Source organism: Crinia signifera, chromosome 1, assembly GCF_055691185.1.
Source record: "Crinia signifera chromosome 1, ASM5569118v1, whole genome shotgun sequence".
Classification (NCBI taxonomy): domain Eukaryota; kingdom Metazoa; phylum Chordata; class Amphibia; order Anura; family Myobatrachidae; genus Crinia; species Crinia signifera.
The window spans coordinates 157,925,696-157,942,756 of record NC_139217.1 but is presented as its reverse complement, the minus strand read 5'-3'; the positions used below and the strand labels follow the sequence as shown (position 1 = coordinate 157,942,756).

The 17,061-nt window shown below is 40.9% G+C and overlaps 1 protein-coding gene across 2 annotated transcripts in view; it reads right to left on the bottom strand.

Moving 5' to 3' along the window:
• NRG1 (neuregulin 1) overlaps nucleotides 1-17,061 on the bottom strand; it is a 688,020-nt gene that overhangs the window by 68,196 nt on the left and 602,763 nt on the right. The gene's annotated exons all lie outside the window — the stretch shown is intronic.

The following is a 17,061-nucleotide window of genomic DNA, read 5'->3' as shown; positions in this document are numbered from 1 at the left end:
GCAATTGCATTATTTTTGTGCTAATTCATCATAGGGTTTAATGTAGCTATAAAATAGCAAAGCAATTATTAATCAAGTTGTACTAGGTAAAAGAATGCTGAGTGTGTGGCAATGCAGCCGTGATTGCTTGGCAAATAGTCAGTGCTGCGTCTTAAAGTTGCATTGCCAACTATTGTTAAATAGCGCAGAGTTGCTCCTTCCCCTCTCTTGAGCTTCTGTGGTTCCCCTCATGGAAAAAACAAAAAAATGGGGCTTTGTACAGTAATACTGGAAGACAAAATTCTATCTTCTAAATGGTCCTCTTGCCCAAACCAAGTTTATAACAGGAGGGCATGGTGTACAATGCATAGTAGAGGCCTCTGGGTCAAGGAGGGTCACATGTGACCAGCACACCCTGCATTCAGAATAGACCCCTACAGCAGCACCACCATACCTGCTGAAGACAGACATCATTCAGGTGCTATATTAAGAAAGATGGCACCCGTACTTTAGACAGACCTCAACACTATGGGAACATCTGATTAACCACATTTTTTTAGTTAGTGGCCCGCAAAGACAGATCTAGAACAAAATCCACGATGTCACGTCTTTGGTAACTATAAAACACAAATACTCGCTATGATTCTGACCTTTATGCTAATGCTAGTAATAGCAAATATGCTCATCCGAATATGGAAGCAGCTGCAGTCTCAATCATTGTAACCACCAATGGCCTTGTACCAGCCCTTGGTGCTACTGTAGGTGCAGTATCAGAGTATCATCCAAAAATATATTGGCTCTCAACAAAAATGAACCCTAGAATGTCTGTGTGTGTGTGTGTGTGTGCATGTGGTAGGGAATATAGATTGTAAGCTACACTGGGGCAGGGACTGATGTGAATGTTCAAATATTCTCTGTAAAGCACCGCGGAATATGTGTGTGCTATATAAATAACTGGTAATAAAGAAATAATAATACATAAGTCACCTCCAATGTACATGATCATATGATTTAGATGCATCCAAGACACTCCCATTGCAACATAGTAGCCAGGTCGGCTCAATCGGGGCGGGGCATCAGCATATGCGGGCAGTGTGGGGGCATGGAGAAGTGATTTACTGGCATGTAAGTGGGGGCATTGGAAGCCCATAAGATACATTGCATCTGTGTACCCACCTCCCAGTAATCCCATGTGAGTCCATGTGGCTCCATCAGTCCTGTGACTCTGTGTGCACACACTGTGGGGTTGGTCCTCCGTTTAGTTATCTGCATGCTGGACCTTTGGCTGTTTATCTCTGATAGGTCTGATTCCCATATAGTACTGTATACTGGACTGTATCAGGTTTAGCTAGATCTATATTATGACTAACCCTAAAAGGTTTCGGGTCAAGGATTAATTTGCTACTCAGAGCCTAATGCTTGAGTAGTTCACAACCCAAAACCTTTAGCAATCTCTGCAAACTGGAGAATGGAGAACTTGATAAAATCCTGCCTTGAACTCTCATTGGGGCAGATGTATTAAGCCTTAACAAGACATAAATGCAAGGGTGACAAGGAGAGATAAACATCCAGCCAATCAGCTCCTTACTGACTTTTTTCAAACACAACCTGTAACATGGCAGTTAGCAGGTGATTGGCTGGACATTTATCTCTCCTTACCACCCTTGCATTTATCTCTTGTTAAGGCTTAATACATCTGCCCCATTGTCTTTTGCTCTTTAAATCAAAGTGTCATAATAGCTGGACTGAATAAGAAAGTGAAGAGGTGATAGTGTTTAGTCTTCTCATTATCTATAGCATCACTGTGTGTGTGTAACTACATTCTGGTGTTAGAAGCTGCTTTTACCATAAGCACATGCAGAATACAGGAGCTTTCTCTAGAACAATGGCCATTAAGTTATTTACATGCATCTGCACACAGGGTGTCTCGTTCCACATGCCAATCACACAGTGTTCCTACCCGGCACTGACACTGTAGGGAAATGCCACCCATTAATACTGTTTGACTTTTTGATAAAACCACCCACTTGAATTTCACACCCTCTCCACACTGCACTGAAATAAACACTGGTGTTATTACAGCTTCTAGGCAGAACATCTCTGCACTAAACCAGTAAAACAAAAAATGTAAAAATAGAATCCTGACATTAAACCATGAATATCATCAAGTGTCGTAACGCAAGTGGCCACACAGGATGTTTTGTAGAAGAATGGATGTCTTGGAGTGGAAGTAGGCAATCATAATTCAGATGATATACTTGGAAGTTAAGACATTTTTTTGCTTTTTCAATTTTATTCATATTTTGGCTAATTTAGTGGGGAACTGATGTTTTTAAAAACTTTTTGAACTCCTGAAATTAGTGATTAATTTGAATACCAACACATGAAACGTTAACCTTGATATTACATATACCATTGTGACTATGTAAATTAAACTGTATGGTAATGCAGCAGGAGGCGTCTATTACAAGCAGACACCTCCTGCTGCAGTATTGATCTGGGCTAATAGCTTGGACACAGATTTGGATTATTTGGTCATTATTGGGCAGCTTGCAGCACCTGTAGTGGTACTCAAGCCACCCATTGCACAGGCTAGGAAATCTCCATCTTACAACAGAAACCCTTGCCTCTCCTCACCCCCTAAATGGAGGTGTCACATCTCTATTTTTCTGTCACACCACAAAGTTTCCTCAGACTGTCAATCAATGACAGCCTTATGTCGGCCTGTGTCCTATGCCACATGACCCATTTGTGCACCCATAGAATGGGTTCTGTGCATGTGTACAGTACCAAAAATTGGTACTTTACAACAATAGGTGCAGGCGCCACTGCACCTGATTCATACCTCCCAACATGACCCATTCCAGGAGGGACAATATGCTCTGTTCCTGGACTTCCTTGCCAGTGGCAGTTGCAGAGGTGGGGCTTCAGACCAGTCCAAAATTCAAATAGGGGAGCCCGGACCAACTGCCACTCCAAACTCTCCTTATACTTCTTCTATTTAAAGTGACACAATCCTTGCAAAGTTGCAGTGAAACAGATTACATAACATGTTCCAAACTATTTTCACTGTACAGTATGCCTTGAATTTGCCATTTTTTTATGGTATAGTGCATTCCCTTATCCTTCATTTCATTTCAGGACAATTAGATATGCTGACAGACCTTTCACAGTCTCAGGTAGATGCTGCCATTGTTATAGACAGATATATTTGCAGCCAGATAAAGATGCAGACAGAATGAGATAAATCTGTCAGAGGAAAAAATGTAAATGACTAACCGGTCAGTCCACAAGCAGCTGGCAAATAGACTAATTTATTTGCAAATAAATGCAGCAATGTGAATGCAATGTGAATGATATAGGACAATTTATGCATAAACAGCACAACTTTTGGATACTACAGTGACCTGAAAATTTGGTGGGAACATCCAGGTATGAGGAAAATTAGGACACTCACATTATGAATGACACTAATGACAATTAAGCTGTTAAAAAGAGATGAGCGCAACTCTGCAATCATTATGTTGGGACCTCTAGGGATGCTTCCATCTCTTACCAAGATGGCCACCTTCTGCAATCTGCACATGGGTGGCAACATCTTGTCACTGTGGGCGAGGTGAATTATAGTGGACACTTCCTTAATCTCCTCATTACCGAGGCAAAGCAGGAATGAACAAAAACAAGATGTATTAACGTCTTGTCCAATGGAGTGGGGGAGCGAAAACTCCTTCCTCCGGCGATGCCTCCTTGTGCACAGTGCATCAGTGTGCACTAATGCACTGTCTCTCCCTGCCCGCCTGGCCAGCTGTACTAGGTATGTACGAGATCTCATTACTCATGCAAGATCTTTTGCACATCCGTGAACAGGTGTTCACCACAAGCAGGGACAGTGCTGTCCCTGCTGTAGGTATAGAGCATTGCCACCCTGCAGCTGTCAAAGCCGATAACGGCAGGTGTTGGAACGGTCAGCGTACTTCTGTGCACTTCTTCCCCAAATCACCGGTTCACACTTATACCCTTGTTTTAGAGCTTTAATTTGGGACATGGACATGTTCCACTTTGCTCAGTGAAACCCTGCCACGTACTGTGTTCACTGCTTACATCTTGGTCCTCTGCCAATATACTGTACAGTCACCAACATGTGGACTGTGTGCTCAAACACCATGTTGAGAAAATGTTACATGCATAACTGTATGTACAGCTGTACATCAAAGTCATAAACCACTAAGTAATAGGCTGTTCAGTGACTACATGGCCTCCACTGGTGTGCACATTCACTCTGCGTTACCATCTGCAACAGTACACACTCATCCCAACACGGGAAACCAGCTCCCAGCTGTTTTTGTAAGTAGGTTGGTGACCTTTACAGAAGATAAATCAAATTAACACATACCATATAAACACTATGCTTCTCCAATGTGCCACTCTTTTGTGCTCCTTGATTCCAGAGAGGTACACGAAACATAGAATTTGCACCAGTTTATAGGTAAAATCAGGTCAGACTTGCCTATGCTCAGAAAAAAGTGGGAAATCTGGGACTGCAGATATGGGCTACATCTGGGTCACCCACCTTATAGTGTAAATATGACAGACTTCAGTGCACATAGCAACATGCCTTTCCTCAGGAACCTCATGTCCAGGAACTATTATGTGTATGTGCAGATCACACTGACAGTACACAACTGCAGGTGCTTAGCATGTTATACATATTTAGTCATGTGCCATACATACTGTAATACTGGACTGATTAGTTAGGCTATTGTTCCCGAGGCAATTGGCTGTGCTATGGAGTGGGGTGTACCCCAGAGAGAACATGTAAGACATAAAACAGGAACATTAGATGACAAGTGTACATGAGGATAATCTATAATGTTCCATTAGATAGTGTAATACATTTATGGCTGATGATCTGCATAGCACTGTAATATAATACCCTCAATAGTGGAGTTTTTTTTATTTTTTTATTAAGTATAATGTACCTTATATCAGGAAGCTGAAAAATGCCCTAACATTGAAAATAATACCACAGGCTGCTATAAATTAGGAAACATTCATTTTCTTTCTGCAATTATGAAATATGTTGACCTGTACAAAATAAGTTAGATGCTAAACATTTTCTCTAATATAGAAGAAGGTGCATTGGTCGGAGCACTAGAATATATACTGATTACAGGGCAGCAAAGAGCCTGGCTGGGTCCAGGTACTTTTCAGGGGGTGTGGCATAATTGTGAGAGGTGAGGCCATGCACCCTTAGAGTAAAATACAGAATAATATACCACTTTAAGCACTCCCCTGCTCATAGTAAAGGAGCTATTGTGGCTGCTGCTGCCAGGTAACAGGGGCTCCACTGGGCCCCTTATCAAACATGGCCCTGGGTAATTAGTACCAGACCCCCCTCCAGCAGCTCACAAAGTGGGAACTGCATCCCACCAGGAAAAAGACAGCGCACACCAGTAGATCTCTAATGTAGTAATAATGGAGGTCTTTTGCATATGTTTACTATAAAAATATATACAGAAATAATAGTATACAGTAGTAAAATGTAATTAATGAAAACAATTATAAAACAATGGTGGCTTCAACTTAACAGCCCACAGCTGTTTCAATAGTCGGTTGTATAATAAAATGCTAGTAACTGTGTTCATTAAGGTGATATACTGTAGATGGAAACAGAGCTTAGGATAATCCAAAGAAGTTTTCCGGATAAAGAGTCTGTCTAAGGATAAATGTTCAAATAGATGCATACCTCCCAACAGTCCCGATTTTAGCGGGACAGTCCCGATTATCAGGGCCTGTCCCGCTGTCCCACCCGCGGGCGGCAGTGTCCCGCGGTGTGGGGGGGCTGTTGGGAGTCCCCCCTGTCAGCTGCTAAGCAGCGGGGAATAAATGCTGTGTGCATGCGCACAGCGTCTATTCCCGCAGCCAGGGGGCTGGGGGCATGGCTAGAGGCTCACAGAGCCTCTGGGTCATGCCCCCATAGCGGCAAAATGGGGGCGTGGCCTCGCGAGAGAGCCACGATTACCGGCCACGCCCCCAAATTAGGCCACACACCCTGGAAATTTTGGCACGCCCGCGGCGTGCAGCAGCAGCGTCCCGCCTGCTGAGCTGCCAAAGTTGGGAGGTATGTAGATGGTGAGCACCCAATATATTATACAGACAAACCCTCACCCTAAGTAGAGCAGAATGGGGGATGTGTAATATGGGGGGCAGTTTAACATTATGAGAGGTTCTGAAAGTGAGAGATATGGTAAGAAATATCCAGTTTTTTAAAGCGGCAATCATTTACACTGCAAAACCAGTTTGATTTTGCATTGTAGCTGATTGCCGCTTTAAAAAAAAAACTGCCGATTTCTTACCAAATCTCTCACTTTCTGAATCACTCATCCTATTTCATTTCACCCTTGATGTGCTTTGTAACTTAGTATAGGAGGCCCATTGTCTGTATTTTGTAGAATTTACTGCTTTTCATTCTAAATGCTGTGTATGGAATGATGCTGTGCATAGAATCTAACATTCATAGGCAACCATAGACAACTATTTAGTATACTATCTGTCCTGGTTTATAATACTTTGGTTTGTACCCTGTAATGTACCAAAGGTAAATTAAAAATGTGAATTTATAATTGTAAATAATTGCTAGTCTATAACTGCTCTGTCTATTCCTGTTGTGTATAATATTTGGGAAATACCAGAAATATTTCTTATTTCTTACTACTGCCACATTACTGTACACGCTGGTCATTCCTATACGTTGCAATAAAATTCTCTAATCAGTCTGCAGGCTCGTGTAGTTACAGGAAGTGGGATGCATAATTTAAATAGCTGCAGAGGCTATCTTAGCACTGCAGTGGCAAGATCCAGCTATTGGCAGCAGGAATCTTGCCAGTGCATTAGGAGATGGAATAGAGCAGAATTATGCCAAAAAATAGCATAGGAATAACGATTATTAAAAAAAAACATAAGCAGCTTCCACCTACGGTGCCTGCCAACATAATGCAGTTAACGCAGAAAAAAATGTGCAAGTCATTGTTAACACTTAAATGTCACATCTTAGAAAATACCTATGGTTCATTTTCTTTGCGTGCACTTGAATACAGTATATGATTATTTGTGAGCAAGTGCAACTAATACAAATTATGTTATATCAAACATATTCATTACTCTATTCTGATCTGTGGTGAATGCAGATGAATGATATTTTGCACAGAATGATACATTTTATGAAAATATTTGACATTTGAATGAATATATCAAAGGCTGTATATTGCTCAACTGAATACTATACCTAAAATACAGTAACAGAGATTGGCCTTCCAAACGGAAGACTCTCCTTTATCTGAGACAGCAAAGGTTTGCTGAGTTTCTCATACATAAAGGCCCTTATTCTGGTTCACTTGCAAAGGCAAATTCCTTCTCAAATGGACAAAACCATGTGCACTGTAGGTGGGGCAGATGTAACTTGCGCAGAGAGAAATGGATTTGGGTGGGGTTTTACTTCAAAGTGAGATCAATATTGCAGGATAAAAATAAAGCAGTCAGTATTTTCCCTGCACAGAAAAAAATAACTCCCCCCCCCCCCCCCGCAGTGCACATGGTTTTGTCCAGTTGCGAAGGAATTTGCCTTTGCCAGTGAACCAGAATAAGGGCCAAAGAACACAACCATCTCATTCTTATAGGACAAGTCTGATTTTCTATAGCAAGTAAGTACTGTAAGTACTGTATGACTAGGTGATTTGAAGTACAGTATAGTCAAGCAAAAATGGGTATGGAGTAGGTCACAGATATATATATGGTTTGGACATATTGGAATGGCCTCAATTTTTTTATTACCATATATACTCGAGTATAAGCCTACTTTTTCAGAACATTTTTTATGCTGAAAAAGCCCGCCCCCCCCCCCCCCCCAACCCCCCTCCCCCCCACCCACTCGGCTTATACTCGAGTGAGGGTCCCACTTGAGTCAATAAGTTTTCCCAGTTTTTTGTTGTGAAATTAGGTGCCTCGGCTTATATTCGGGTCGACTTATACTCTGATACATACTCGGTATGTATTATTTACAAATAAACTCACCTAAACATTTATATTTCTGCAAGAATAAATGATAAAAGATCAACTTTAAATAACAGTTGCCTTGAGGTGATACTCTTTTGAATTATAAAATTGGTTTAGTACTGTACATATAGCACAGCACGTAGCTAATAACGGCTTTTCAATAATTATTACATCAAACAAATACAAAATAATTACAGATTAAAGATTGTAGAAGGCAAAAATGTGTTGTATTGTATTTATGTATCTAGTAAAGCTTGTTCTGGATTATTATACCAAACAAACAGGTTTAAAAATGTAGAATTTCCCTGGATTTACTAACATGTTACAAGTGACAGTAATGTGTCAGACCCGTCAGGCACTGAGAAGGCAGGCATGTTTGTGAACTCGCCTAGGATGATCACAGTCAGACTGCAGTTCACTAACACTTACCCTGATTAATGAATTTCATATAACAAATGCACTTTCACCTCATTCGCATTCAGAGCATACAGACTACAGGGGACATTGATACAACACAGAGACAGTTCTGTGTTTAGGCAAAAAGCACAAATGATAGCTTTGTACACACTGCCCTATTCTTATGCTAAGGATATGAATAGGAAGTTGTATGTTTTACAGTAACACGTAGTGGCCACTTCTAGTAGCATTCTTTCCTTTCTATCTACTATCTCTGTATAATGTATATACTGGCAGGAAGAGAAGTAGCCGAACATCTGCAGGTGACTCCATCTGCCCCAAGTGGTCATCAATTAAAGTCAACCTTAATAGAGATATCCTATTGTTGAGCAGTTGCTTTCAAGAATCAGCACCACTATGCTGAACAGCACCCAGCTGACCTAGATAGCCTCTACTATGAATTGCTGTAATTGCTGTATTACAGGGAAGATTACTGTAGCTCTTACAGCACCCAGCTGATGCAAAGTTTCATTATACTGTATCTGACCACATGTCTGAATTCTAAAAATATGAAAAGCTTACTGTAGATTACGTAAAAAATTAAGAATACATGATATATAAATGGAGGTGCTAGTCATTATTTATGGTACATTCTAAAGACCAAAAAACTCTGGGCCCAATTCTGGTTTATAAGCAAAGAAAAAAAAAATCTTTGTGACTGGAACAAACCATGTTTCAATGCAAGGGGAGAAAATATATTTATATTTTATTTCTTTGTAGATTAAATGTTTCTGCATGTAACACAAATGTTAGACAACTATATATTTAAACTGCAATTTAGATTTCACTTTGGACACACCTCACCCAAAGCTATATCTCTCTGCACATGTTACATCTGCTCCACCTACCGTGCAAAATGGTTTTGCCCAGTTGCGGTTTTTTTTTTGCTTTATGTACACATCAGAATCAGGCAATTAAGTTCTACACTTAAAGTCTGCAATATCGATTTTTTAGTTATTAACCCTTTGAGTGCCAAGTAAATTTGTCAAAATAGGTGTGAAAATTGGCAAGCAAACATTTTTATTATTCGCAATGACCTGAAATAATTACGTTATATAGGAAATATCAATTAAAAAAAAAAAAATTATTTGAATGTGAGCGACACTGGCATTTTTAGCTGATAATTTGCGCATCTCTCGGAGATGTTGGCACTCAAAATGTTAAACGGGAATTAATTTTCTTAACGAGAGAGAAATGGAAAAAAAATGTAGTGGTTCTTTACAAATCCAAATATTTTTTTAACTGTTTTGGTTCAAACTTCCGACTATAGCTTTCTTATTTTTACTTTTGGAAACATTATTTAAATGCAAACATACAGAATGCTATCCTGCAACAAGCAGCATTTAAAAATATCTATGAAAGAATGTGAACCAAGGGTGAGACATATCAAACCTTGGAGAAACAGATCAACCCATCAGCCCGAACTGTCATTTTGAAAACATACAGTAGTCTGGAAAATGACAGCTAGCAGCTGGTAGTACAGTATTTCCACTTTTTCTCACTCCAAAGGTTTGATACATTGCCTTCCAAAGTATTTGTTAAATTTATTAATATTAAATCATTGCTTTACCTAACAGGACAATTACAGCAATGATGATAAGAAATCAAGGGAGTACCAACACAAGCTACGTTTTACAAGCATTCTCTGCCTACTTAGAAGTCTTTATTAGAAATTGCTTTGCTAGTGAGTAGCAGAGATCCATGCATTAGAAACCTTATCATCTAATTTTCCCAATTGGTTTCAGAAATGCTTGTGTTCCGTCAAGGTCACATTGCCCATGATGCTGCAGTTTGGCAAGTGTCCGGTTACTCAGCATCATCATTTCCAGGGAGCTTTGTGCAGAATAAATTATCCTTCTGTCTTGACAAGAAGCCAGATTAAAAATAAAATTCCTTTTGAGAATAGCTAAATACCTACCGGTATTTAGGCTGCCATAGCATGTTATATTTATAAGAAGAAAACTATTTTATAAAGAGGATTTTCTTTCTTTTTTTTCTCAATCAAAAAATTAAATCGGTATCTTAAATTTGGCAGCAAAAAATATAATTTTATTCCAATTTTTACAACGGCCGTACCAACAGGAAGGGAGAAGTGCATATTGAGATCTTCTGTGCATCAAAAAACACTGCTTTGACTCCCTCTATATTTTACATTAGTAACCATAAACGTATTTCTTTGTTCTCTAAAAAATATAATACTTGACATTTTGCAGACTTCATCTATTCAGCTGGGTTCTACTATTACTTACATTTTGTATTTTTTTTTGCCTAATATAATGTTAATGGAATGAATATTCTGAAACTTGCAGTGGTTTATGAATGGTTTGTTATTACTGCATTAGCTAAAAGCCCCTGTTTCTGACTTAGGGACTGATGTATCAAGTTTTAAAAAAGTGATCAAATGGAGAATGATAAACAGCCAGCCAATCAGCTCCTATCTGGCATGTCACAGGCTGGGTTTGAAAAATCAAATGTAGGAGCTGATTGGCTGGATGTTTATCACTCTCCATCTTATCACTTTTTGAAGCTTGATTCATCTGGCCCTTAACGTCTTAAAACATTCAGTTATGTAAAATTGTAATGTAAGACTAGCCCTCGCCACAAGGGGCCTTATTCTGGTTGGAGCGTCCGGGCCGTACGCGTACGTCCCGGGGTTTTTCACGATCTGCGCATGTGCAAATACGCTAATGCGCCGGCGCGAACACTCCACAACGCTTACGGCCGGGGTCTCAACGTGCGAAAAAACCTGTACGCGAGCGTACGGGTAATGGGGCGGCATAGGGGCGTGTTGATGGGAGCGGCCGAAATAATGAGGGAAAATGGGCGTAAATATGGGCGTACACGGGGGTGTGCACCAGAAATGAGCGGTGCTACTACCGCACGATCGACTAAGGCACCGTTCGTTTCGGACACCAAACAGGCGGCCGCCAACCGACAGCTAAAACCACTCCTACAGATACCGCTTGCCAGCGTGCGCCTGAGTTGGCTAATTAACGCTGATTAGTACTCAAACACATACACCTGAATGTAATAAGCAATGCTGCAGTCTATTAACTCCAAACCATGATTTCACTGCCTGCAAGCCACACATGCAGCACGCAAACACATTGGAAGCTTATGTTTCTATACTTCTCCACATTTAAAGGTTTGTTTAATTTAAGGTAAGAATCTTTTTATACGCTAAGGTAGGTATTTGATAAACAGACACATTCACTACCTGCTTTCATAGACTTTACGCAGTAGCACACTCAATCTACACAAGTCGACATGTGTCAACGTGTTCACTCTAATACTAACATAGGTTTTGTATTTAGGATACAATAACATAAACCACATCTAACACCTACAAACGATGTTTCAGCAATGTTTTAAGGCCATGCCCACTATTTTGCACATTAATTAATTTAATCAATTAATTAATTTTCATAATTATAGTTGAAAGGCAAGATTTGCAGGTCCATATATGTGAAGGGTATGCCAGCGTGCACGGACGTACGCTCACTCTCACGAGCGGTGACATAAGCTGAGTTTTCCATTGAAAACAATAGGGACCCGTCCGTGCAAGCTGGCGTACGCTCAGATCGCCGCAAGAAGGCGGTGGGGAGACGGAGGAAAGACGGCCGTAGACGGCGCCGTACGCTCAGTCGTACGCTAGCCGACGGAGTGTAAGGGCTGGGCCGACCGCGTACGTTGCCGTACGCTCATTTGTACACCACTCCCCTTCTACGTTATTTCTGCCCGTACGCAAGCGGCCGATTTGTGGGTGGACTTAACCCTAACGGCCGCGTACGGCTAGCGTGCGGTAATTGTGAACGTACGCACGTTTGGCCGCTCCGATCAGAATAAGGCCCCTTATTATTTTGTAAATGATGTCACAAAGAGCGAAGCACAAAATATGTTTTTGATTTTATAGATCTGCCTATGTACATGGCCGTATAGCGGGGCCTGGCCTTGGGTAATCTAGAAGACAAGGCCTTATCATGGCATGCATGGCCACGCCCCCTAAATACTGTATAATGTATTAAAAACAGGGCATTCATAGTGAAATCTATTACATAAGAAATTATGGTTTATATATTACACTTGAATATGTTTAACTGTTTCCACAGCTACATGTTATACCAGACACTATATACTTAATTAAAAAGACAATAGATTTGTGTAAAACAAAGCACAGTCATATTTTTAAAGCCAAACAAAAGAGCTATAGCTTGTCAGACATCTCTCTAAGGTCACTTTGGTACTCTCGGCAGAAGAAAAATGACTTCCTCTCCCTATCTTCTGCTAGGTGCTTACTATTGACCTAGCCGGCTCTTACTAATGATTGCAGGAAGGGTTTCACTTACTGGAGATTTGTCTGCTCCTGAATTGAATCATGGGAGAAAATATTTTCTCACTCAGAGGAACAGAAAAGATAAATAGCTGTCAATAGTGATAGCAGGGATATAAACATATTTGAAGGGTTTGTATTAATACATTAGTAACTGTGTCTCCTACTAAGCGCCCAACATTACAATAAAAACCTATATGAAACACTACAGTGGCTAAAACGAAAACAATCACAATGAAGGAGCAGGAAGACAGCACATTTTAATTTTTATTGTCCAATTAACTGGAAAACTTTTCAGAGGAGTTAAGCCTGGATTTATGGGGTGTGGTATTCGGCTCCGACAGTGGGGATCCCGACAGTCAGTATCCTGACGTCAGGATCCTGACTGCCGGTGCCCTGACAGGGGGGGCAAGCACAAAGAAGCCCCTTGCAGGCTCACTACGCTCACCACAGTGCAGGCCCGGTGGATTGCTACGCTCGCCACAGGTTATATTCTTCCTCTATGGGGGTCGTGGACCCCCACACCGGAGAATAGACCTGTGAGTCAGGATCCCCCTTGTCGGAGCACAGGCAGTTAGTATCCCGACTTCGGGATCCCCAATGTCGGAGTGTCATCCGGCACCCGGATTTATGTTATTAGAATATATTGTTAAAACTCTATCTATGCAAATAAGTAGCAATATAGGTGATGGTATTGTCAGATTGGCAAAGTGTCTCTCTAATGGGACCTATACATGTCGTGATTTTTGGGCATTTTCTAAGGGCTCTCACTAGATCCCTTAGAAAATTCCCATAAATTGCTCTGTGTGTAGGGGCAAAGCGATAGCGATGCACGGCCGCCTGTGTTGATATTGCCCAGTTATTAATTTCCAGCATGCTGCATAAATCTAGTTAATCGTTGGTCAGAGTCAATGTTATCACTGGAGATCAATGGCCCTGACAGATCGCTCAGCTCACAGAGCTGACACATAACTTAGGGCCAGGTGCACTAAGCTTCAAAATTGATATATCGGAGAGTGATAACGCACTTGCCAATCAGCTCCTTTTTGCCATTTTTCAAACAGATGGCAGGTAGGAGCTGATTGGCTGGCAGTTTATCACTCTCCATTTTATCACTTTTGCAGCTTAGTGCATCTGGCCCTATGTGCTGAACGATCTTGCTGAGCATTCTGGGCAATCTAGCATCCCCCAGAATGCTCAGCAAATCTCTACGTGTGTAGGTTCCTTAAGGGCCAGATGCACTAAGCTTCAAAAGTGATAAAATGGAGAGTGATAAACTGCCAGCCAATCAGCTCCTACCTGCCATGTCATAGACTGTGTTTGAAAAATATCAGGCAGGAGCTAATTGGCTGGTTGTTTAATACTCTCCATTTTATCACTTTTAAAGCTTAGTGCCCGAGAATGATCTTGTATATACCGTGTCTGCAGGTGATTGGGCTGTGCTTTGTCGCATGACAACCCCCAGATTCCCCCACCCCAGCAGCTATTTGGAAACACATTGTTGTTTATTGTAAACATTCATCATAGCTGAAACATGTGGTAAGAGTCTTATTTATTTTGGGTTTGAATCTGCTTTAGCTTGACAATGAATGTAAATAGCAGTATAGCATCTTTAGCATTCCTACAACGCTGGTGTTTTGGCAACACTAAGATAATTTAGTATCTTATACTCATATATGCACTGTTCTTAAAAGAGAAATCCAAGTTGTTTTGTGTGAAACAGGACATGCAAATCTGTGTAGTCTTTATACAGGAACCAAATAAAATTCTGTAGAAACCAGCATGCTTGCTAATGAATGCCATCAAGTTATACAAAAATATAATGTTACTGGTACCTGCAAATCATTTTTTGAGATGTTAAGCAAGCACAGAAGATGTAAATTTATTAAGTAATAGATAATATTTATTTATGTATTGAGGATTCCACGGTGGCACAGATGCCTCATAGCATGGAGGAGTGAGTTCAATTCCTGACCTAGTAGTGTGGAGTTTGCATGTTTCTGATGTGTTTGTATGGGTATTCTCTGGATGTTCCAGGTTCTCTCTACACTCCTACTCCTAAGACATACTGGAAGGTTAATTTACTGCTGCTGAAATGTACCCATGTGTGCTTGTGTGTAATAGAATTTAGAATGTTCACTCCAGCGGTGCAGGAGTTAGTAAGTGAGCAATAAACATTGGCAGCATTGGTATTCTGACTGCCAGCATCCTGTCCACAGTTCATCCATATGCATTCGCTTACGTTGACCATAAATAATTTGAGTCTGTCCAAGACCACCAACACGAGGGACCCTTGCACCAAGGCGCATTGGGTGATCCTCCTAACCACTTAAAAATAGCATGTTGATTATGTATTTACAAATGACTTCTGCACAATTACAGCTTTAGGGTACAGTATACAGCATACGTTGCTCAAATGACCAATTCTGTTTTAAGAACAATAAAAAATATTCCTAACAAAATATAACATCCTGGGTGAAATGTAATAGGATGAGAGGTTCAAAAAGTGAGAGATTTTTTAAGAAATCTCCAGGTTTTTTTAAAGCAGCAATCATTTACACTGCAAAATGAAACACCTGGATCTTTCTTACCAAATTTCTGACTTTTTGAATCTCTCATTTTATTAAATTTCCCCCAAGACGTTGTTTAAATACTACATAATATGACTATTTTCAGAAGCTAAAAAATTGTTGTGACTAGATCATATCAAGCAAATTTCACAATCCAGAAGTTAAAAGGCAGATTATGGAAATTAATATGGAATTCTATGTTACATGATTAGTTCTTGTCTTCAAAAACCAGTTAGTTCCATGTATGATTAATTGCTAGTACATCATGATGTTTGTTTGACCTTATAGGAATGTTGTTAATGTGTGCAGTTATGTGGAACATACTATAAATTTGTTTCATTTTCTGTGTTATAAATTGTAGACATTCCAGCACATGAGACTTTGATCACTCATTTCCTTTGTATGTTAATTTTTCACACAATTTCAAATGATTACCTACTGTCTATCTGTGGAACAGATATATTGAAAGGCTAAACTCTAGCTTTCATTTGGAATCAACTGTGACCCAGTGGCCTGCATTATGTGTCTAAGTGATATACAAAGATAATGAGAACTCCGGTGGTCTAAAACAACACATGCTTAATTTAATTATACTGGAATGTTTTGACTTGCATTGTGAGTGTGACACATATATCTCAAGCATAGTTAGAGTCAACATTTCCCTACATATACACTTACAGATTTACACAGGCCCATCACTAAAAAAACAACAACCAAGTCAAGCTGATATGTTGGGGCCATCCACATATATGTGAATGTCATCCAAATACAAGTCTGCACAAAATGAGCTTGTATTAATGGCAAACCCCATATTATCCTGATATCAGTTGCAGGGCCGTCAATAGGGGGGTGCTGTGGGTACAGCTGTCCCAGATCCCGGCCTCTGGAAGGGCCCGGGCAGCTCATTTTGCCCACTGCAACTCCCCCCCCCCCCCCGACTGCCTCTGCTGCGCTGAACAAAGCAGGTTCCAGAGTTATTCAACCCAGGATGCCGGCGGCCAATTAAAATGCTGCACCGGCTTTTCAGCCAATCAGAGCTCGCGTACCAACAGCCAATTCGATTGGCTGCTGGTATGTGGGCTCTGATTGGCTCACCAGCCGGTGCTGCATTTTAATTGGCCGCTGGCATCCTAAGTTGAAGAAGCCTGCGCTCCGGGACCTCTCCAGGCTGCAGCTCAGAGGAAGAGGAGATGGGGGAGCAGGAGCCGGGTTATGGTAAATCAAGTGAGGAGTAGGGGAGCCTGGTGCCCAGCGGTATCAGTTGTAGCAGTCTTAGTAATGATGCAGTAGGGAAGTCTATTAAGTGCTATTGTACTTATGTAATTACTCTATAGCCCCCTATAATAGAATGGTAAAATACACTCTGTACCAGTCATGGACATATTCAGAGAGAAGGAAACCCATGTGCAGCCTCCTCCAACAGTGCCCCCTCCTCTCTGCCGGCAAAAGCAATGCACTGTAAGATTTAATCCAGGCATGACCAGACTGTGACCCTCCGGCTGTTGTAAAACTACACATCCCAGCATGCCTTGCCATAGTTTTAGCATTCCCTAATAGCAAAACTGTGGCTAGGCTTTATGAGACTTGTAGTTTCACAACAGATGGAGGGCCATAGTTTGGCCATGCCTGGTTTAAGCAGTAGAGGGCTCAGGCTCTAATGTGCATATGCAGGAA